The sequence below is a fragment of the Triticum dicoccoides genome, chromosome 1B (assembly GCF_002162155.2).
Source record: "Triticum dicoccoides isolate Atlit2015 ecotype Zavitan chromosome 1B, WEW_v2.0, whole genome shotgun sequence".
NCBI lineage: Eukaryota > Viridiplantae > Streptophyta > Magnoliopsida > Poales > Poaceae > Triticum > Triticum dicoccoides.
The window spans coordinates 476657692-476683022 of NC_041381.1; the positions used below are offsets into that span (position 1 = coordinate 476657692).

Genomic DNA, 25331 nt, shown 5'->3' on the forward strand with positions numbered 1-25331 from the left:
GGACCAGGAGGGTGGGAGTGGCGACGTGGGGGAAGTGAGGGAGTGGGGAGACGGGGGAGGGATTATGGTTTCGGGGGGGTGGGGGGGTTATCGAGAGACTAGGGGGCCGGCTGGGCCAGGTGGGCTGGCCGGCCAGCTGCGCCAGTGGGTCGTGGGGGGGGGGAGGTTCCCTTTTTTATTTGTTGTTGTTAGTTTTAGTTTTAGTTTTTATTCCTTTTCTTTTATTTATTTCCTTTTCTGTTTTAATTCAATTTAAAATATTTATGCATTTGTAAAACTGTGTTTCCTTCACCTTAAATATCTAAACATTAATTGGCACACTCCGAACATTTTAGTTTTAAAGTTTGAAATTTTTTATTGTTTTCTAGATTTTGAATTTTGATATCGAACGGAATTGAACCATCGCGGGATTAACAACAGTAATTGTGATGACGTGGCATCATTAGCAGAGGTTTACTGTAGATTAATTATTTGGGCGTCACAATTCTCCTTCACTGCAAGAAATCTCGTCCCGACATTTAAGAGGCGGTATAAGCGGGAAAGGTCTGGTTACGAAATCCTAACGAATATTATCGGTCTTGGTTGCTCTTCACAAAGAGGTCGATCCATAGCGTTGATGTCTTCATTCCTATGCATCAATGCATCATGATGAAGTTATCATCCTTTCTTTAGGAACTCCATCATACTTACGAAAGAATAAGGGGGGTATTCCGGGAGAACGGGCCTCTGCCAGGTTGTCTTTCTGGTACAAAAGATCGGGGAGGGTGGTGGGAAGTAACTCTCGAATTGAAACTTAAGAAAATATCGAGAGTAAAGTAAGGAGGTATCATGCGAAGTTTCAAGCGGGTAGGCAATCGTTCGATGCCTGAAACAAAGTGTGAAAGGGGTCCAGAGCAACGGGAATAAGTATTGCGTCTAATACCAGAATAGATTACTAGGATAGTGACCCCGTGAATTACATACGAAGTCAAGCGCGATGAATAACTTTGGCACCAGGGGTGTACAGGAGAGTCAGGTTTCGATCGTGTGGAACTTGTGGGTTAAGGTCCCACCATGTGGGTTAAAGTAGGAAGGGCAGTGACATCTTGCACGATCATGGTGGCAAGGCATGTCAGAGGTTAGCCTGTCAGTTATGTCAGCAACAACATTGGTACCAAGGGCGAGGGACAAAGAGAACCATTTTCCTGCTCGTTGAAACGAGGCGTACCAATAGGCAAAGTTCTCGTCCATCGGTGGTTACTGAAATGTTATCAACAATAGTAACAGGGTCTTACTGACAGAGTTGTACACCGAGGTGTTTGCACAAGGAGGGAATTATTACTGCTTATATCATATAGATCACATTAAGGGTTTAAACAAACCAATGGAAAGGGAAAAGTGTCTATCAGATTTAATCAGAACCATGGAAAGAAAAATGTGTTTAAACACATATTTCAGGGGTATATCCTTCCCAAGGACAAGCAGAGCATGATATCCATGACAGGATATAACATAGAAAACCATTTAGGTAAGGGGAGAGGAAGTTCATGAAATTACCCAAACAACGGTGTTTGAATAATTGATAAAGAAAATTTAGCATGGTGCTTCAAATGTTCTTATCGATGATCACAGTACCACAAACATGCTTTGAGGTAGCATTGACATGGTCATCAAGTAAGGGTCGGAATTTGGATGCACAAAGGATCCATCAAGAATAACTTATAGAATAAGTCCTACGATTTCCTCATGGAAGAATCGCTAACCTTGCTAAAAGGGGAACTATAACAATAGGTTCTACGGCCAGGTAAACTAGGCAGCACATCATCTTACCGGGTCATATAAAAGAACAATGTTATAACTCTTGGTAATATATTCCAACCATCATATCTGACCGAGGTTCAGATTCGATTGGCATCAAGATACCTCAGACTTAGGATGCCTGAGAAGAAAAAGGCGCAACCGATGGCATTGCAAGATTCTCAGGAAATGAACTATGGAAGCGAGTTCCAAAACAAGAGTTCATCATTAAACGAAGGAGAGGATGAGAAGGTGGCTGATGGACTCACCGACAATTCATCAAGATTTCCTAAGGATGGATTTCCACAATACCACCGATAAGGCTGATGGACGAGAAAAGTTCTTTTCCCTGATACATAATACCAGTGGTAAATCAGCGATCGGCTTCGTCGAGAAAAGCACGCCGCAAAAGCCGATCGAGCTCACATGTCACTAAGTAAAACGTAAAAACTCTAGCAGCCGGCGACTTTTCTCGTCGTTTGACCCCAGAATTGGTCAATAAAAGGACAGCACACCGCGCCTTATCCGGCAGCAAACACCAAACCATGTCGGCACCGAGAGCTCCTCGGAGTCTAGGTCTAGCCATGGCGGCCACGGCTATTCTGGCCGTCCTGGCTGCGGCGCTCGCCACGACCGCTCGTGCCCAGACCTGCGGCTCGCAGGCTAGCGGCGCGAGGTGCCCCAACTGCCTCTGCTGCAGCCGTTTCGGGTTTTGCGGCAGCGGCTCTCAGTGGTGCAGAGCCGACTGCCTGAGCCAGTGCAGCGGCTGCCCCGCTCCCGGCGGCCAGGGCGTGGCGTCTATCGTGTCCAGGGACCTCTTCGAGCGGCTCCTCCTCCACCGCAACGACGCGGCGTGCCTGGCCCGCGGGTTCTACACCTACGATGTGTTCCTCGCCGCGGCCGCCGCGTTCCCGGCGTTCGCCGGCACATCCAAGGGGCTGAGCGTCGAGACGCGGAAGCATGAGGTGGCCGCCTTCCTGGGCCAGACCTCCCACGAGACCACCGGCGGATGGTCGTCCGCGCCCGACAGCCCCTTCTCGTGGGGCTACTGCTTCAAGCAGGAGCGCGACCCGCCGTCCGACTACTGCCAGCCGAGGCCGGAGTGGCCGTGCGCGCCCGGCAGGCGATACTACGGCCGCGGCCCCATGCAGATCTCCTTCAACTACAACTACGGGCCGGCGAGGCGCGCGATCAACGTCGACCTGCTCAACAACCCGGACCTGGTGGCGTTCAAGACAGCGCTGTGGTTCTGGATGACCCCGCAGGCGAACAAGCCGTCGTCGCTTGCGGTGATCACGGGGCGGTGGACGCCGACGGCCACGGACAATGCGGCGGGCCGGGTGCCCAGGTACGGCATGATCACCAACATCATCAACAGCGGGCTGGAGTGCAGGCGTGGGCAGGACCCCGGGTGGTCGACCGGATCGGGTTCTACAAGCGCTACTGCGACGTCCTCGGCGTCGGCTACGGGAGCAACCTCGACTGCAACAGCTAGAGGCCATTCACGAGCGGCGCCTCGGCTGGGCTCGCGGCGCAGTGAAAAATGCCGGCATGTACCAGTGTCAGCATGTGATTCATGTAGGTGGGATTCCAGTAGTTCTTTTTGTTGGAAATATGAGCAATTTACCGAATGATTTTATTAATAGAAATAGTAGATAAAACATGACTAAAATAGCAAATACAAAGCAAGTCATGCAATCTGACAGAGAGAAGGTAAACATCGTCTGCATATATGAACTTGAGGTAAACACATCTAGAACAGTCACTAGATGAAGTTGCTTATAAGACATAGAACCTAACATACGTAGGACAGAAACTAGAGCCAAAAACTGTAGCAGGACTTCTAATAGAAAGGAGAAGAACACGTACGGCATAGCAGCAGCAGAAGCGCTGGACTTGGGGTCGGTGTCCTCGCCTGCCATGTCGTCGAGGAGGTCGTGGACGTCGGGGAATAAGTCGTCGTCGGGGAAGTAGTCGTCGGCGACCGGATCGTCCGTGATGAAACAGCCAGTAGTCGCGCTGAGCGCTCCCCAAAAACCTTATCACCCTTCTCCCATAGAGGACTCAAAGAGTGCGGTTTCGGAGGCCTACTGTCCCGACCTGCGGTGCACGCCGCAAGCCGGGATGGAGAAGATCTTAGCAGCAGCGCAGTGCTCAGGAACCGGTGGCGAGAGGAAGAAGTAGTTCTGGTGCGTCTTGCTGAGAGGAGCGACCTCCCTTTTATAGGCGCAAGAGAAGGAGGTGAGAGGGCAGCACCGGGAGCTGAAGGAACCGAGGGAGATGAAACGAACAGACAACAGCCGAAAGGTGCAGCGTTCGCATTTAATCTCCACTACAGCAAAAACTTTCCATCTCCCGAGTGACCTTTCGTATACCCGTAGTGCGTGGCAAAAATTTAGACATCGGCTCGGCTCATTCCCGCAACCCGCGACGCGTCGTGACGAGGCGGGCGGCGGAGGAGGAGCGCGCGTGGATATCCCTCTTGTTCTCATGCTCATACAAGTGGGGAAGGAGCCTCCCTTATAAAGAGGTCCAACTCCCTCTAAACTAGCAAGGTGGGACTAAACTTTTAGTTCCACCTCTTGCCTTGCACGAATGGGCTGCGTGGGCCTCTAGGATTTATAGGAATTTCTGAAACTGCTATTGGACTGGGCCCAAAATAGACAAAATTCCAGCAATCCCCCACCAGATCCCAGAGGCATACAAAATTTGCCTTTGGTTCCAAAACACTATTTTATATACCGATACTGCAGTGGAGACTGTTAAGTTGAACTTCCACCTAGAACCCTATGCTACACTAGTTGGCAACTTGAACAGTGGACTGGGCCTTGAACTGCAAGTTTTCTGCGAATCTAGCTTCACATAAAGCCTTGACCGATATGTGGCTACCGTGGGTCTTCCCTGCGGGTGGAGCTTATGCGTCATACTCCGTGACCTTTCATGAGTTTACTAGAGAGAACCCTACTCTCATAGATTGCGACGTTTGACAATCAGACTCATATAGGTGTGTTCTTCAAAAGATGTTCTGCAGGATAACATCTCTGCTTAAATAAGCCACTTAGAACACATTAAGATATACATCAACCTGCCATGCAGATTAGGAGAGTGTTGCATCTTCATGGAGTGGTATTTTAACAGTAAGGATACTCTCCTCTCAGTTGACCAACAGCTTGTCTTCCACATCTAATTCACGGGATCTCCGATCACAAAGAATAGGTTACTACTGTGAACAACTCATATTGTGGGTCTCATTCCCATCTCCCTCGATGCATTATCTATCACATTACGTGATAGACCCTTAGTAAAAGGATCTGCCAGATTTTTAGACGTCTGGATATAATCCAATGCAATAACTCCGGAGTTTCTCATTTTTCTAACAGACTTTAACCTTCTCTGAACGTGTCTTGATGACTTCATGTTATCCTTAGAGCTGTTCACTTTCGTGATCACAGTTTGATTGTCACAGTTCATAAGGATACCCGGTATAGGTTTCTCAACTACCGGCAAGTCATTCAAGAGCCGGAGAAGCCAATCTGCTTTGACCGTAGCTATATCTAGTGCTGTGAGTTCTGCTTCCATTGTTGACCTCGTTAAGATGGTCTGCTTGCAAGACTTCCAAGAAACAGCGCCACCTCCATGAGTGAATACATAACCGCTCGTGGCCTTTATCTCATCAGCATCTGAGATCCAGTTTGAGTCACTATACCCTTCAAGCACCTTTGGATGCCCAGTGTAGTGAATTCCATAATTTTACAGTGCCTTTCAAATAACGCAAAACTCTCTCTAGAGCTTTCCAATGCACATCTCCCGATTTTGAGACAAACCGGCTCAGCTTGCTAACAGCAAAAGAGATGTCAGGTCTTGTAGCACTGGCTAAGTACATAAGCGAGCCAATAATCTGAGAATACTTCAATTGATCTCTAGCAATTCTTCGATTATTTCGAAGCAGCACGCTAGCATCATATGGTGTTGGAGAGGGCTTGCAGTCACTATAGCCAAAGCGACTCAAGATCTTTTCCACATAGTGAGATTGAAGCAACATAATCCCACCATCATCATCTCTCAACAACTTGATGTTCAGAATGACATCAGCCACTCCTAAATCCTTCATCTCAAAACAGCGAGATAGGAAATCCTTGACCTCCTTAATAACATTCAGATTTGTTCCGAAAATCAGTATGTCATCAACATACAAGCAAAGCATAACTCCCTCGCCCCCACCATGGCGATAGTACACACAATTGTCAGCTTCGTTCACAACAAAGCCTGCAGCTGTTAGAGTTCTTTCGAACTTCTCATGCCACTGTTTGGGTGCTTGCTTGAGTCCATACAAAGACTTCAGCAACTTGCACACTTTCCCTTCCTGACCATCTATTACAAACCCATCTGGTTGTTCCATATAAATTTCCTCATCCAACTCTCCATTTAGGAAAGCAGTCTTAACATCCATTTGATGAACGAGAAGACCATGTGAGGGAGCTAGTGAAAGTAGAACTCGAATAGTAGTTAGTCGAGCCACAGGTGAGTAAGTATCAAAGAAGTCTTCACCTTCCTTTTGGGTATAACCCTTAGCCATGAGCCGAGCCTTGTACTTTTCTATAGTACCATCAGGCCTAAGCTTCTTCTTGAGTACCCATTTGCATCCTATAGGTTTGCACCCATAAGGAGATCAGTTATCTCCCAGGTTTCATTCGCCAAGATAGAATCCATCTTGCTACGAACCGCTTCCTTCCAGTAGTCAGCATCTTCCGATGCATAGGCCTCCGAAATAGAACTGGGAGTGTCATCTATGAGATACACAAGAAAATCATCACCAAAAGAGTTTGCAGTCCTCTGTCTCTTGCTCCTAGTAGGAACTTCATTGTTCTCCTCCACAAGACTTTCAAAGTGTTCCATCGAAATGGCAGGTTCAGTAATTGTAACCGGCTCCTGATTCAATGAACTAGGCATCTCCTGATTAGATGAGGTAGCCATATCCTTCATGGGAAAGATATCTTCAAAGAAAGTTGCATCATTCGACTCCATGATCATACCGACATGCATGTCAGATACCTCAGATTTTACAACCAAGAATCTATAGCCTATGCTATGAAAAGCATATCCCAGGAAAACACAATCCACAGTTTTTGGTCCCAGCTTCCGCTTCTTTGGGATTGGTACATTGACTTTCGCCAAACAACCCCAGCTTCGCAGATAAGAGAGCTTTAACCTTTTCTTCTCCCATTCCTCGAATAGAGTTATCTCTTTGTTCTTTGTGGGAACTCGGTTTAGGACATGACACGCTGTCAATATCGCCTCCCCCCACCATGCCTTGGAGAGACCTGATCTGTCTAACATGGCGTTAATCAAATCAGTTAGAGTACGGTTCTTTCTTTCGGCCACCCCATTTGACTGAGCTGAGTAGGGAGGCGTCCTCTCATGGATTATACCATGTTCCGCACAAAAAGCATCAAATTCATTGGAAAAATACTCTCCACCACGGTCGGACCTAAGCTTCTTGATTTTTCGATCAAGTTGGTTTTCCACTTCAGCTTTATAGGTCTTGAAAAAGTTCAAAGCCTCATCCTTAGATTTCAGAAGATACACACAGCAGTATCTAGTAGAGTCGTCAATTAACGTCATGAAATATTTCTTTCCACCTTTTGTCAAAACACCATTCATTTCACATAGATCTGAATGTATAAGTTCTAGTGGTGCAAGATTTCTCGTTTCCGCAGTCACGTGAGATTTACGAGGTTGCTTAGCTTGCACACACACTTGACACTTAGATCCCTTAACGGTGGTGAAACTAGGGATTAAGTTCAACTTCGCTAGTCGCAACATGCAACCAAAGTTAACATGACAGAGTCGTGAATGCCACACATTTGATTCACTATTGTTGCAAATATGATTAACAACTTTATTGCAAACATCTGATAAGGATAAACGAAACAGGCCTCCTGACTCATAGGCTTTACCAACAAAGGTTCCATACTTGGATATTACAAATTTATTCGACTCAAAGACAAGCTTATAGCCATCTCTACACAGAAGAGATCCGCTAACAAGATTTTTATTGACGGAGGGTACATAGTGCACGTTCTTCAGCCGCACGATCTTCCCCGAAGTAAACTTTAGATCGACCGTGCCAACACCACGAACAGAAGCACTTGAACCATTGCCCATCAGCACGGTTGAAGTCCCTGCGGTATGATAAGATGAAAACATGGAAATATCACTGCATACATGCACATTAGCACCCGTGTCAATCAACCAGTCAGGAGAATGACATACTAAAAGAATAGTGGGAAATATACCATACCCAGCATCCTTCATGTCAGTGTCTCCAATGACAACATTAGCGGTCTTGCCGCCTTTCCCAGGATGACGCTTGTCATAGCGATTAGGGCAACTAGGAGCCCAATGATCAGGATCTCCACACACATGACAAGCACCTTTCTTCTTGCCATTCTTCTTCTTGAAGTCCGTGTGTTGCACAGCCTTGTTCTTCCCATCAAACTTTGCTTTACCATCAAACTTGCCCTTGTTCTTGAACTTGTGGGGCTGGAAGTTCTGCTTCTGTACCACATTGGCACTAGATCCTCCCTCAATACCTCGAGCACGTGTGTCCTTTGCTCTCGCCTTTTCTTCCACATCAAGAGTACCAATGAGATCCGGAACGGAAAACTCCTGTCTCTTATGTTTCAGTAAGGTAGCAAAGTTCCTCCATGAAGGAGGAAGCTTAGTGATGATACCGCCGGCAACAAACTTGTTCGGTAGCATGCAATTGAAGTGCTCAAGTTCTCTAGCAAATGATTGTATCTCATGAGCCTGCTCAACCACGGAGCGCTCTTCAGTCATCCTGTAATCATAGAATTGCTCCATGATGTACAGCTCAGTGCCGGCATCCGAGACCCCAAGCTTGGCCTCGAGTGCATCCCACATATCTTTTCCATTGTCAATTGACGCATAAGCATCAACTATGTTCTCTCCAAGAACACTCAAGAGAGCAACCTTAAACAAGGTATCCATTTTCTGAAAAGCTTGTGCCTGTTGGGCATCTTGCTCTCCTTCAGGTTTGCCAAGAGTGGCGTCATAGCAACTCATGGTTTGAAACCATAAGACTGCTCTCACGCGCCACCTCTTATAGTGGATACCCTCAAACATAGGAGGTCTCATGGAAGCAGCAAAACCACTTGGGGTAAATTGCCTATAATAAGGTTTTTGGATTGTTGGAAATATGAGCAATTTATCGAATGATTTTATTAACAGAAATAGTAGATAAATCATGACTAAAATAGCAAATACAAAGCAAGTCATGCAATCTGAGAGAGAGAAGGTAAACATCGTCTGCATATATGAACTTGAGGTAAACACATCTAGAACAGTCACTAGATGAAGTTGCTTATACGACATAGAACCTAACATACGTAGGACAGAAACTAGAGCCAAAAACTGTAGCAGGACTTCTAACAGAAAGGAGAAGAACACGTACGGCACAGCAGCAGCAGAAGCGCTGGACTTGGGGTCGGTGTCCTCGCCTGCCATGTCGTCGAGGAGGTCGTGGACGTCAGGGAAGAAGTCGTCGTCGGGGAAGTAGTCGTCGGCGACCGGATCGTCCGTGATGAAACAGCCAGTAGTCGCGCTGAGCGCTCCCCAAAAACCTTATCACCCTTCTCCCGTACAGGACTCAAAGAGTGCGGTTTCGGAGGCCTACTGTCCCGACCTGCGGTGCACGCCGCAAGCCGGGATGGAGAAGATCGTAGCAGTAGCGAAGTTCTCAGGAACCGGTGGCGAGAGGAAGAAGTAGTTCTGGTGCGTCTTGCTGAGAGGAGCGACCTCCCTTTTATAGGCGCAAGAGAAGGAGGCGAGAGGGCAGCTCCGGGAGCTGAAGGGACCGAGGGAGATGAAACAAACAGACGGCAGCCGAAGGGTGCAGCGTTCGCATTTAATCTCCACTACAGCAAAAACTTTCCATCTCCCGAGTGACCTTTCGTATACCCGTAGTGCATGGAAAAAATTTAGACATCGGCTCGGCTCATTCCCGCAACCCGCGGCGCGTCGTGACGAGGCGGGCAGCGGAGGAGGAGCGCGCATGGATATCCCTCTTGTTCTCATGCTAATACAAGTGGGGAAGGAGCCTCCCTTATAAAGAGGTCCAACTCCCTCTAAACTAGCAAGGTGGGACTAAACTTTTAGTTCCACCTCTTGCCTTGCACGAATGGGCTGCGTGGGCCTCTAGGATTTATAGGAATTTCTGAAACTGCTATTGGACTGGGCCCAAAATAGACAAAATTCCAGCAATCCCCCACCAGATCCCAGAGGCACACAAAATTTGCCTTTGGTTCCAAAACACTGTTTTATATACCGATACTGCAGTGGAGATTGTTAAGTTGAACTTCACCTAGAACCCTATGCTACACTAGTTGGCAACTTGAACAGTGGACTGGGCCTTGAACTGCAAGTTTTCTGCGAATCTAGCTTCACATAAAGCCTTGACCGATACGTGGCTACCGTGGGTCTTCCCCGCGGGTGGAGCTTATGCGTCATACTCCGTGACCTTTCATGAGTTTACTAGAGAGAACCCTACTCTCATAGATTGCGACGTTTGACAATCAGACTTATATAGGTGTGTTCTTCAAAAGATGTTCTGCAGGATAACATCTCTGCTTAAATAAGCCACTTAGAACACATTAAGATATACATCAACCTGCCATGCAGATTAGGAGAGTATTGCATCTTCATGGAGTGGTATTTTAACAGTAAGGATACTCTCTCTCAGTTGACCAACAGCTTGTCTTCCACATCTAATTCACGGGATCTCCGATCACAAAGAATAGGTTACTACTGTGAACAACTCATATTGTGGGTCTCATTCCCATCTCCCTCGATGCATTATCTATCACATTACATGATAGACCCTTAGTAAAAGGATCTGCCAGATTTTTAGACGTTTGGATATAATCCAATGCAATAACTCCGGAGTTTCTCATTTTTCTGATAGACTTTAACCTTCTCTGAACGTGTCTTGATGACTTCATGTTATCCTTAGAGTTGTTCACTTTCGTGATCACAGTTTGATTGTCACAGTTCATAAGGATACCCGGTATAGGTTGTGGACTGACGACGCGCAGAGATTGGTGTGCATCGGACGGACAGAAAAAACTACCTGAAGCAAATTTAGAATCAAACATCTGAAAAATAGTAAAACTGTAATCGAATAATGATGGAATGGCCCTGGTTATGGAAAACGCTGCCAAGACTTTTGGAGACGACATGAGAGCAAATGAGGCGAGACGAACGAGTCACGTGAGTTGGTATCGCACTGGTACGATGGCTTTGTGATAGTAATGGAGTGAATAGCATCAAATTGCCGCTTTATATGTTAGGGTTTCAAAAAAGTAACATTATCAAAGGACTCCACTATATATCTTACGTCAGATTTTTTACCATGGCAAATAGAAGGTTTTTTTATTGTACTTTATGTTTGTCGAGGATGGCAAAGTTAGTTGGCAGAGAATCTGGCCTTCCTGGATGAGGAGCGGGCGCGGTACAAGCCCATGTGCAGCGCCCACAACATCCGCCGCGAGTGATGGCGGTTGAACGTACTGCGGGCGGAGACTGGCGCCATGTTCACGGAGATCGACACGAAGATGGGTGTAGTGCAGGCGCAGGCAATCGTGGACATCAATAGCTCCGCATCGGTCACAACACCCATGCGGTTCATGCCCGGCCACAACAACCATGAGGTCGGGCCATCCATCTCGATCATGGACCTCACCTTGATCGGCAATGTCCACACAATGGACTCCGGGACAAAGAATAGGACGTTTGACATGGACGTGGACATGCCTGCTGTCTGTGGACCGTGTCCCATGTTCTACTCTTCTCCTCGTCGACGACCCGCAACTTCACTTCTTGGAGCTCATGACTGTTAAGCTTTCTGTATATGCGAAGAAAAGACGTGGAATATGGACAAAACCACTGCCTGCGAAGATTTAGACTAGGTTAAAACATGTCACATCTGCTTTTGGTTAATTGAAATGTGTTGAAAATGTAATGAATTTTGTTGGGTTTAAAGGAAAATCGTCCGGTTTGCATGAACATCGTACGATTTGTTCAAATTCCATTTAAAATGTGTCCAGATGTTTGATGGATAGGGCCGGATGGTCGGCTCTTGTATCATTGTTCGCGGACGCGTTCGTGGATGAATAATGTGTCTGTTTTAGGGGTCCATATTGGAGATGCCCCAAATCCGTTAATGACATCGACAATTGCGATATACACGTTGAATTAACTAGTTGAAGTTCCTCAGCTTGCCAAAGGAGTGAATGCACTATGGTTAACACAATGCTCTTGCACCCTCTGCCACAAATCTTCCCCCAAACCCCACTTCCCTTCTTGAGCAATGGCCGGCAATGCAAGAGTGGTAGAGCGTAGGTCTTCGTGCACGACAAATGTGGGTGTCACTTTCGAACCTTCTGAGGTGCAGACTCTCACCAAGCAGGAAACACTCGATAACAATGGCTCGGCGGCCGCCCAAATCCGGCATTGATCATGAGGCAAGGGTGCCCTATGATGCAGAAGGAGGAGCCTGCCCATCAATCCTACGACATATGAGGGACTTGACGGCAAGTGGTAGTGTGGAATCTTGGATACGGGGGTCGCAACCCTAGAAGGTGGGTTGCCCAGGCGGCTCACTAGCGGCCCCATTGGCAACAGTATTCAGTGCCCCCATGGCTATGCGAATGGTGCAGAGGGGTGGGAAGGGAAGGGGCAACGGCGGGTGATCCTGGCGAGGCTGCTGTCAGCGATGGCAGCCAGACACTAATCCATATTTAGAGCTATAGATTCACTGTGGTGAGCCTCTCATTTGTGTGTGCTCAACGGCCAAGGTTCTACATCAAGGTACGTGGGAAGTATCGACAGAAAGCTCACTGATTTGACATCGATGGTGGTAATGCTTACTAGTGTCATTTCCCCCTTCGACGCATCGTGGAGGTTCTCCTACCTCCCGAAGTTAACGCTTTGGTGAAAACCATGGTCGACACTGACGGACTCTGCGGAAACCACGTGTTAGTGTCGTAATCCTCTTGGGCGTGTTGTTGGTATTTGCATGTCTCCTCCGGGCATGGTAGCGTTCTTAGGTTGGCTTGGATCGTCTCTTGAGACTTTTTCGAGCCTAACGTTGGGTGCTTTCGTTTGCCTCCTCTCATACACATGTGACGGTGTCGTTAAGTCCTTGGTCCTCTTATTGTTTACAATGTCAACTCTCCTCGACTTTAAGCGAGAGGGTAAGGACTTGGTGTCAAATCCAGGAGTTGCGAGGTCGTTTGTCATTAGATGCTAGAGGCTCTTTATGCGAAGTTCTACCACTCCCATGATTTTACTTGGTGAATAGCGGATCCAATCCAACCGTGGTGCTTTGTTGGTGTTCTTATATCTTGTACTTATCTTGAAAAACAATCTTATATTATGGGACGAAGGGAGTAGTTTAGATACCACCCTCTTCCCAAAATAAGTTGTACTTGACTTTTTTTATGGTATTCCTCATGTAACTTTGACTATTATTTTACCATAATTGTATTTGTACATAATCTGTATAAACATATATGAATAACTTATTTTACTATATAAATACGATGATATGGTCTATACAAGTTAATTCATGTACTAGTGTATCAAAAATCATGCAAAGTCAAAGATGCCTTATATTTTGAAAAGAAGAGAGTACCTTTGATCAGCTTGGTAGGAGGTTTATTTAACACCTTGTATTGTTTGACCGTGCTATGTTATCTATGAAGCAGGTGAGTGAAAGCAATCGAAGCGAACTAAGCAAGGTGTGATGAGGTGCTCGACCTTGGCGTACGTGGCTGGCCAACGTGTAGAGGCATGTGGATATCGTTCTTCTCTCCTCCCAGGCAACTGGAACCCTAGCCGCCGCTAGGAGAGGCCATCTTTCACCACCGTCCTCCGGCGGCTCCCCTCCACCGACAACCTCGGTTGTCGGTGGTGATGAAGGAAATATACCCTAGAGGCGACAATAAAGTTATATTATATTTCCTTATTCATGATAAAGGTTTATTATTCATGCTAGAATTGTATTGATCGGAAACTTAAATACATGTGTGAATACATAAACAAATACCATGTCCCTAGTAAGCCTCTAGTAGAGTAGCTCATTGATCAAAGATGGTTAAGATTTCCTAACAATAGACATGTGTTGTCATTTGATAACGGGATCACATCATTAGGAGAATGATGTGATGGACAAGACCCATCTGTTAGCTTAGCATAATGATCGTTCATTTTATTGCAACTGATTTCTTCATGTCAAATACATATTCCTTCGACTATGAGATTATGCAACTTCCGAATACTGGAGGAATGCCTTGTGTGCTATCAAACGTCACAACGTAACTGGGTGATCATAAAGATGCTCTATAGGTATTTCTGAAGGTGTTTGTTGGGTTGGCATAGATCAAGATTAGGATTTATCACTCCGAGTATCGGAAAGGTATCTCTGGGCCCTCTCGGCAATATACATCATAAGAAGCCTTGCAAGCAAATTACTAATGAGTTAGTTATGAGATGATGTATTACAGAACGAGTAAAGAGACTTGCCGGTAACAAGATTGAAGTAGGTATAGAGATACCGACGATCGAATCTCGGGCAAGTAACATACCGATAGACAAAGGGAATTACGTATGTTGTCATAACGGTTCGACCGATAAAGATCTTCGTAGAATATATAGAAACCAACATGGGCATACAGGTTCCGGCATTGGTTATTGAACAGAGAGGTATCTCGGTCATGTCTACATAGTTCTCGAACCCATAGGGTCAGCGCGCTTAACGTTCGTTGACGATATAGTGTTATATGAGTTATATGATTTGGTGACCGAATGTTTTTCGAAGTCTCGGATGAGATCATGGACATGACGAGGAGTCTCAAAATGGTCGAGATGTAAGGATTTATATATAGGACGATAGTATTCGGACACCAAAATAGTTTCAGAGTGGACCGGGTACTCATCGGGTCACGGGAAGGGGTTTCGGGCACCCCCGACAAATGTATGGGCCTTATGGGCCAAAGGGAGATTCAATTTCTTGTACGTTTCGTTGATCCGATCGCCAAAGCCATCACACCTACATCCAGGGACTAGGCCGGATCCGCTCCCTCCCGCTAGGGTTCCGCCGCCGCTGCTGGCGGCGGCCTAGCCCTCTCCCGTCGTCGCCAGGCCACCGGCTCGCGCGCCCCGGACCTTCCCGCCACCCTCTTCCCCCCTCCTATTCCCGCCCCTTCGCTGCCTCCCTAGGAGGTGGCCGGGGCGGCGCTCCCCTTCCCTTCCCCTCGGCCCCCACCCCCGTGAGATCTCCCCCGCCGCTGCCGACGGGTGCCCCGGGTGCTGCCGGCGGCGGCGGGCCCGTCTGTACCCGCGCGTTCGTCTCCTTCCCGGGGCTGGTGACGGCGGCGGCGAAGCTCGGCTAGGCGGCGGCCCGGTGACCCGGCGGCGGTCGTCCGCGGTAGGCGCGGTTGCAGTGTTGCTCTTGGCGGCAGGGTGGCGTGGTGGCGTGCGGTGGCTAGCAGCAAGCGCCCCCGGCCCAGATCTGGGCCCTCCTGACCCATCTAGGTCCTAGCGGGCCGGTCCCTGGCGTGGCTTCATCGTCGTCTGTGTCGTGAGGAGGAGGAGCAGCTCGGACGGGGGGCGGCGATGCCGATGGCGTGCCTGCTGCAGCACGATGACGGGAGCTTTACGGGCATGGAGTTCCCGGCCGGGCCTGTGGGCCCACGAGCCTGGTATTCTCCTGCTACTGTGTCTGGTTGGCTAGCGTCATTGACGGTGGAGGTTGTGCCCTCCCGCGTGCCGACGGTGCTGCGGCCCCTAGTCCCGGCTCATATCCCTTGTCGTGCAGACCTCAATTCGTGGTGCCGTGGTGAGACGGCGTGGATGCTTCTTGAACCATGGTGGCACAAGATGGTGGTTGGTTTGGTGGCAGGCTCTCGAGCATCCAAGGTGAAGGTTGGGATTGGCGGAAACCCCTGTCGGCATGTCCGACACCGACGAGGCGACGCCGGTGGGTGCCGCCAGACCTTCCTGGAGGGCGTCCGGGGCGACCCTTCCTCTCGCCTCGTAGTATACCGGGGGAAACCCTTGGCAGCAGCGTCGTCATCGTCGCGGTCCTTCTTGGAGGTGCTGATTGGTACCGGTGCTTCGGAGCCTTTTAGCTTGGTGGGAGATCTTCGGTGGGCGCAGAGGTCGTGAAGCTTATTCGTTTCCGTTGATCTGCCGTTGTCGGTATTCTTTTCTCTTGGTTTTTCTCTTTTGTTTCTTTTGGGTGTGATTGTGCTGCTTCCGTCCCAACACCTATCCTTAGATGTATCGGTTGGTTGCTTTGGAATACAAAGTAGGGGGAAACCCGTTTTCGTAAAGGGGGGGGAGACCATCCCACAAGGGGGATGGTGTTCCCTTCCCTTTGCTGGCCGGCCCTAGGGGAAGGAAAGGGGAGGTGTGGCCCCTCCTGCCTTTCCCTCCTCAGGAGAGAAAGGAAAGGATGGGTGGCGCCACCACCTCATTCCTTCTTCGCGTACTCCAAATAAGGAAGGGGGGCGCCACTTGGGGGAAGGCCCCAAGTAGGATTCAGCCTACTTGGGGGCGCCTCCTGGTTGCTCCCTCCACCCCCACCTATATATATGTGGGAGGGGCGCCTAGCACAATACACAACATTGTCTTAGCCATGTGCAGCGCCCCCCTTCACCGTTTACACCCCGGCCATATTTTCATAGTGCTTAGGTGAAGCCCTGCGGAGATAACTTCACCATCACCATCACCACACTGTCGTACTGCCGGAACTCATCCACTACCTCACCGTCTTGCTGGATCAAGAAGGCGTGGACGTCACCGAGCTGAACGTGTGCTGAACGAGGAGGTGCCATACATTCGGTACTCGATCAGTTGGATCGCGAAGAAAGATCGACTACATCAACCGCGTTGTCAAACGCTTCCGCTTACGGTCTACGAGGGTACGTAGACACACTCTTCCCCTCGTTGCTATGCATCTCCATGGATAGATCTTGCGTGTGTGTATAATTTTTTGGTTTTCCATGCAACATTTCCCAACAATGGCATCCGAGCCAGGTCTATGCATAGATGGTATGCACGAGTAGAACACAAAGAGTTGTGGGCGGTGATAGTCATACTACTTACCACCAACGTCTTATTTTGATTCAACGGTATTGTGGGATGAAGCGGCCCGGATCAACCTTACATGCCCATGTACATGTGGTTTGTATACAAGGGAGAGATATTAACAAAAGATAACTTGCTAAAGCTAAGATGGGTCAATAGTTCCTGATGATGTTTTGTGACCATGATGAGACGATTCAACACCTTTTTCTAGATTGTCCGTTGGCCAAACTATTTTGGCGTACTCTTCATATAGCCTTCAATGTGAATCCTCCTACGAGCATGAACACATTATTTGGGATGTGGCTACATGGTGTGGATTTAAATATTGCGAGGCATATTCCGATAGGCGTATGTGCACTATTTTGGGCTATATGGAACTATAGAAATGATATGATCTTTAACTAGAAAAAAATTAACAACTTTTTGCAGGTTATCTTCAGAACCATTTCTTGGATCCATATGTGGTCGTTACTCACTCATGCGGACTCCAGTGAGCTTTTGGTTACTGGGTGCAACCGGTGGGAGACGGTAGCACGGGTTATCTTCAACCTATTAGGATGGCGAGCTGATAATAGGCTAGGTGTTTAGTCATTGTAGCCTATTTCATTCGTCGACTATGGCATCTTTTTATATATTTTTATTATTTCTGAGCTCTATTTGTGAGATAGTACTGGACCTGAATTCTTGTTTCCGTACTTTAATTCAATAAATAGCCTGCATGCATAACTCTGATGCAGAGGTCGGAGGCTATCCTCTTTTTCTACAAAATAAATCGTTTTGGTGATCAAGATCATGGAGTCGTGCGGAAGCCACACTACTATTAAGAATGGATAGTCAAGTTATGTTGTATAAGCTCTAGTGCCGGGGCTGTAGGATATTACTAGGGTCGAGCATGTCATGTTTCACGTGCTGCCACTAGAAACAAGTTAAGCATGCAAGATACGTTTAAATAATGGCAACACTTGGAGCCAACCTACTGATAATTGGGTGCATATCGACATGTGGCTGTGGGATCCGAGTTGATCAGATGGCACGCAAGGCATCTCTCCTCACGCATCCATGTAGTCACGTTTGCAAAAAAAGAAGGGTATGTATTGCGACAAGTTGCACAGGCTGAGCGCAACATGAACTTTGTTGCAAAGAAAGGGATTTGAGGATCTAGTTTGCAGTCGTTGGAAAAGATAAAATTCAGCGAGAATTGCAACAAGATTCGTGTTGTGAAGCCTTGAGCGTAAAATGAACCTTTGTTGCAAAGAATGGGATTTAAGGATTTAGTTTTTTTTAAAGGAAAGTGGTAGGGGAAGCCCCCCACAGCGAGTTTGGTTTAAGAATTTAGTTGCAATCATAGAAAGAAAAACAGCTCAGTGTGGATTGCAACAAGGCCGCAACGAGGGACATGAACCTTGTTGCAAAGGCCCGACGGCTCATGACGAGGGATTGGACGGTTGTTCGGGGCTCCGTCTAATTGCTGGCCGGGCGGTCGATCTTCTAGAATCACTAGCAAACAATGCCCGTGCGTTGCAACGGGAGAAGAAATTTATCATAAGCCCCAATAAGCATTGCTCAAGACTATCTTTGTTGCTTGCCCTTCTTCCCACCTAAGCTGGTGGTGCATGTCATAAATTTATGTGAATCGATGTAGATGGCTCGCCATCAAAGGTAGGGACCACATGGATGTTAACGTCGTAGATCGAATGGCCTCGACCATCTCATCCATCGAAGGCATTTCCTCGGTCGGCGTTTACGTCCCATTGAGCAACCGCGTCTCCCTCGACCTTACCCAACTTGTCGTGACCGGCCACCACGGGAGGAGCATCCGTCGGCGGGCTTGATAGCTTGTATGGCGACTGACGCATCATCCATGTGTGCAGCCTGCATTACAATAGGTGCAATGGCACGTGCAACGCGGCATTGCGCTCTTTGGTGTGTCGCTTGAACGGCGTGAACGACGACTTCTGCTACGTTGCGCTTGCCATTGTAGTGGTGGTGTTTGGTTGGCATCATGTCGCCATGGGCTGCGGAATGGGCTTGAACTCTTTTAGACTTTCTATAATTGATTTTTATTTAATCTACTGTTTTAGAGTTTGTTTTTTATTTTATTGCCGGATAGCAGATTAAGTTTGTATGGATTGAGCAATTATGATGTGAATGCATGTGCTAGCACAATTTTTTTATATTACCAAACAGTGTGGTTAGCTGGTTAGTTCACTAAAAAAATCCACACACACATACATCGAATGACAAGATTCACTGTGATTTCACGTTGTGGTGCAGTGAAAAAATGTGAGGTGGAGACGTAGAGTAATGCTGGTGGCTGATCAGTCATAATTTCTGTTGGCTCATCAACGCCTGGCTTTGCCCGCAGCTGGTCTCAGCTGCATCCAGATCAGAATAAAAAGAAGCCCAGCCGGCCAAACCGCCAAGGCCCAGCCTGGCTGCCAGGCAACCCCAGCCACACACGCACGCACCCCAGCCACACACGCACACGAGGGGATAAGCCCCAGGCCGGTCCTATCCAACCTCTGGCTGAGATCTCACCGCTTGCCTTCCTCGATTCCCCTCTCCTCTCTCCTCTCGCTTCCAAGACCCCCGTCAGCCAGCGCTCCCTTCCCCAGCGCTCCCTCTCTCTACACCCGCAAGCGTGCTCTGCCTCCCCGCTCGCTGGGCTCTCTCCCCTCTCCAGCTCGAGCTCGCCTCCAAGCCGAGCGCCTCAGGCTGCAGCTCGTCGGCCATGCTCTCCGACTGCTGTGCCTTCCCTCCCGGCCAGCAGCCGGGTCTCCATCTCCGGTCGCGACGCACACGGCCACGCGCGAGATGGAGTAGTAGGGAGGTTGCGCCGTGATATTCGAATCCGCCGCCTTCCTGCCTCTCCTGCCGACGGGAGGAGGACGCCGGAGAGGAGAGCCCGTTTGTCCTGGGCGGGCAAGGGCGCGGGATGGCGGGCGCGACCTGGCACGGCGGGGCATGGAGGCGGGCGAGGCCGGGCATGGAGGCGGTCGAGGGCGCGGTCGGCGGTGGCGCGAGCGGAGCTGGGCGGGCGAGGGCGCGGGATGGCGGGCGTGACCTGGCACGGCGGCAGGCACAACCTGGTAGGGCGGCGGGCGCGTGCGCCGCCGGGAAAGGATGGGCAGGGCGACGACAGCGGCCTCGGACTGGAGCGAGGAATTGTACCAGCGAGCGATTTTATTTTTTACTTGATTCCTGTAGTACTGCGGGTTGATTTCAGCAAACCGCGGTTTTTTTTTTGCAAAAAAGCGTGACGGACGACAAAAACCTAATTTGCTTTATTATTCTATATATATATATATATATATATATATATATACTAGCAAAAGAAACCGTGCGTTGCAACGGGAGAAATAGTCCACATGATCATGTAATTTGTGAACACATGGCACATTATTCTATCAACTAAGATGAAACTAAAAGATAAAATGAGTAAAGCTAGAGGATTAATATACATCTCCAGTGACGAGATTAATTGTGCAAAGCAAAAAGGAGAGCACGGTATCAACAGACTTAGCTTGATACCACATCAATTAACATGTCTGAAATTTGACCCTCGAACGGATCAATCTTGAAAATATTTTGTTGTTGAATAGATATGAATCGAAGGAATCAAACATATAAAATAATTCTAAGCAATTAAGAATCTACCATTGACACATAATCGTGCTGCTAATAGCAGAATGACCATTTTCTTACACAAATTTCAGAACGAAAAATATTAAATGGAAAACTTATGGCTTCTGAGATAATGGAACTGGGTCTTCTCATACTGCTCAAGTACGTCCTTACTTTCTCATTTAGGACCTGAAAGCTTAAAAAGAAGCAAAACAGGAAGTCAAATATGTGAAAGCTTAAAAAGAAGCAAAACAGAAAGTCAAATATGTGGTCACTGAAAATATTTATAATGTAAACCAAAAATATAATCTTCCCACAACTACCTTATCAGAGAACTTGTATATATTTGAAGGTGTGTCTAGAAGACAATTAATTAAGTCTAACTGACAGATAGCGTTTTTATCAGAAAAGTGGTTATTTCAGTCAGGAACTGATAAAAAAGGCATCCTATGCTCCAAATGGAAGGTAAAATGCTGCATTTTGGAGGAAACGACATTCCAAACATGTTAAGAAAGATGAATATAAGCGAAATTTGGGAAATTATTAAAGATGATTTTACTCTTCTTGAAAGCAAGATAAGTTCATCGCAAACTAATGAAATTATGAATAGTGTTATTTATCTATCATCTCTCAATTTTGAAAAAAAAATCAAAAGAGGCTACAGATTGGAGACGATAGCACAACAAAATTGAAGGTCTCACCTAGTTGAGAAACGAAGGGAACAACCAAGGGTGGGTGATCCTCTTAGATTCCAGATCAATAAACACAGCATGGAGAGTCAGTACGTTCGCCCCGACTCAAGGGAGACAGTAGATCGATTAAAAATTCATTCCTCCTTCCTGCTGCATTGTCCACCTGTCTTGTTTCCTCACAGCTCCACCTTCCCCTGCAGCAACAACCAGACTCTAAAACACCAAGCTCCTCTGCATCTCAGCGGGAAAGATAGAGAGATCCGATTGCATTTCACCAGCACACTTTAGAACAAGAGTTGAAGGATGGCGTCCGGAGCCGAACCCTAGTAACAATTGTGTATTATTGATTGGCATAATCAAAACCTAACTAACAACCACCTTTCAGTTTCAATAGATCTATAGATGTTGCATCCCACTTCACGTCCTAAGATTGTCTAAACAAAATTCACGTCCTAAGTGAACAGAAGCACAAAGGCTTCCATCAACAAAATAATTTTTTCATAACAAAATCTCTGCTATAAAGGATGCAACTATGACAAAGATATGCCTCTTTGTTTACCTTACATCATCAGAAGTTCAAAACAATGCTAGATTTATTTTTTATAGAGACATGCTAGATTTGATAATACAACAGTAGTACATGCCACATGATCCATTTGTGTAACGCCTGCCCTCCAAATCTTATTTAAGTGCTGAAATTAAAAGGGCAAAGCTGTGGCACATCGCCCCCCACGCATTGAAATTTTTGGATATTGACAATATGACTTTAAGGGGGCAAATCTTCACTGAACAGTAAGCTCCCATGCTAATCTAATAAAAACAATGATCAAAATATGCAGGTTTGGCCCCTATCACAAAGCTACTACCTAATGTGCCTTATTGGAATATAGTCTGCTGCAATCAAAAGATGAAATAAACAGCAGCGACATTGCACTAGGGAGGTTCTTGCGTACATTCCAGATGTACTCGGAGACGACCATGGTAGTCTCGATGGCGAGGGCCAGAACCTTCAACCCGGATGCTCCTCCGGACGCCCCACACCCTTGCTGCCACCGACACTACTAGAAAAACCGCTACTAATGGCGCACCTAATTTGGTCATTAATGGCGCATCACTGGTGCGCCATTACTAGCACGCCATTAGTAATTTTTACTAATAACTGGTGCGCCATTAGTATCTGGTATACTAATGGCGCACCACTGGTGCGCCATTAGTATAGGCCACGGTGCGCCATTAGTAAGCCTCCCAGGGGCCATGTATACCCAGGTGCTTTGGCATACTAATGGCGCACGACCACGGGATGCGCCATTTGTAACCGCAGCATACTAATGGCGCACTGTCCAGTGATGCGCCATTAGTATGCTTTGTCATACTAATGGCGCACTGTCATGTGATGCGCCATTAGTATGAATATTAGTTTTTTTTTTTCTGTTTTTTGCACATGTTACAAAATGTATAATTTGACAAAATATAGACAGCACACATCAACAACAGATTCATCGAATACAATAGAAGATTAGTCTTTGAATACAACTAGATGACCAGTTGCGCCAATGGCGCAAAGGCCGAGAGTAAGCCATGTATTGAAAGAGTGTACATTAATATTATTCAGACACATATTGAAACATATGAAAATAAGTACTTATTGCTGGTAGATAGATACTTAGTAATGATACATAGTGTTCTAAGAAGCTTACGATTAATTATTTACAATGTTATTAGCAAACAAAGTAGATAGTCACATATAGGCGCTATGAAGTGATTTCCATCAAGCCTGGACCAGCTCTCTTAGATACCCCTGCCAAAAATAGGAAAATGGAACTATGAATACTCTCAGCTTACACAAAATAAAAAACTATGCAGGGCATGATAGACACTTAGAATTGCACATGATTTAGAGAGAGTAGTAATGAAGCACAGATAATAACATTTGTCAGAAAAGAGTAGGAGAGAAACAAACAGAGTACAATTTGAATGCTCAGAACAATCAAATTAAACACTACAGGGAAAACTAAGAACAATCAACCTTAACTACTGTAGGGAAGATAAAATTCGTCTCAAATTAACTGCTATTGGCTTTACTAATCTACTATTGTTCAGACTGATTATCAACTACTACAGGAAAAACCAAGAACAATTGACCGCAGCTATTGCATGAAAGATAAAGCATTCTCAAATTCTTTTTTCTTTCCGAGTTGAATGACTCCATCCAGACCAAATGACCAAGCTGGTCATAAAAAGGGACATAAAAAAATGTCGATAGAAGTGAATCAGTAAAAACAAAAACAAAAAACTGTATGCGAATAATCAAGATGGGATGAGTGCTTTTAAGCACCATGTCAAGAACCAGAGCCATGGCGAAAATTCTGGTGATTTCATATGCAAACAAACCTGCAAAAGTAGCAAGATGACTCAGACTGACAAACAAATCTCTTGACAGTGCTCTTTGGCAAGTGCTGCAGAGATGGATAATACTCAATCAGTCTCTATACCAATGTCTCCTGTAGGCTGGGTGTAGTACACAGCTTTTGGGAGCTATAGAGTGTGTTCAGCATAGCATCCAAAATAACCCTTGGTGGAATGTGTACAGGATCCATTAGGAAATCCTAAGATGATTTTATAAATGTTAGATTATCGCTCATAAAAAAGGCCATATAAGGATTATTGCCATTGATCAGTATTATGCATATGTAGTATGGTCAAAGAAGATAGATATGAACAATTGGTGTTAGCTACCATGTCAGACTAAAACTAAAAGAACTTGTTGAGTAATCATAGATAGCAGGAAAGTCTATGTTGGTTGCATTTAATTATTCAGTTTTAGTACAGGTGCTGTTCAAGAATGGCAGAACCATTTTCTACCAAAGCTCACAATACTAGAGGCTTATCCAATGCCATAGCAGAGCCGATCAAAGAGGCACTAACGGACAGGGGTCTCGCAAAGTACATCATGAATTTCCATGTCTCAATCTGGCAGTGTAAAACTGTAGGTTCCATGGCTCAAAAAAAGCTAAGTGATTTGAATCTAAAATATACCTAGGTTTATTACCTATAAGGCCATCCCCAGGAACATCAATCTCTACACCAGCAAGCACATGACCATTCCCGTCGATCTCACACAAGTAAAAAGGCGGAAGCAATGCACATTGTGCTGCCACAGTTCCAAAATTGGAAGAACAAAGGACACCAGAGCACACATTCTAGGTAAACGAAGTAATTACACAATACGAAGCAGGAAAGAATATATGTAAGCACACAAATAAATAGTATAAGGTGAGAGGATAAAACATTCCATGCACAATAAAACCGTTCTACCAAGAACGCTAAAGACACTATGTTAGAGGAACAAAATGTATTGAAACAGTAAACAATTAGCAGGGGAAGTACTAATAATAATCACCTTCACAAGATGAAAGAAAGCAGATGAGGCCCTTGACGAGATCAACAGCACCAGAATCCCAAGAACAGACCTAGAAGAAAACAGTTCATAAATCAGGACACAACCAAGCTTTCTACCCACAAGGAAACTCTTCTACCAAGAATGCTAAAAACAGTATATACAACAGCACGAGCAGAAGGGAATAGGACAGATCTTAACCCCAAACAGAAAAAGGATTCTAAGCACGACCGCATTTCATCGAACAGGTAGAAAGCAAGCGGGGAAAAAGTGGCTCACCTCTGACGAAACGTAAATCGCACAGTTCAGACCGACGCAAGAATCAAGAATTAGATCCTGCAAAGAAGAGAGAGGAATCAGTTACACTTGGGTTGTTTTTTCTCTTAGAGTAGCAGCGGATCATCCAGTCTGTAATTTGATGAGCGTGTGCTATACACACACAATATTCAGTCTGCACAAAATTGTACAGTAAACTGAATTAGTGAACAAGCAGTGTTACTCATAGGCTTAGACTGAAGGACTTGCAGAATTCAACAGCAAACAGAGTACCAAATTAATTACTCAAAATGGATCATATATAGAGTTGCTTCCATGTGTTTTGTTTATAAAATGTTAGCGAACAATATAAGTTTTCCACTGATAGAAGCATGTGAAAATTCAGTTAGATAACC

At 46.4% G+C, this 25331-nt stretch overlaps 2 pseudogenes; both read left to right on the forward strand.

Moving 5' to 3' along the window:
* The window catches only part of LOC119350494, a 91732-nt pseudogene that overhangs the window by 5301 nt on the left and 61100 nt on the right, over positions 1-25331 (forward strand).
* On the forward strand, positions 2322-3337 carry LOC119342485 (annotated as a pseudogene).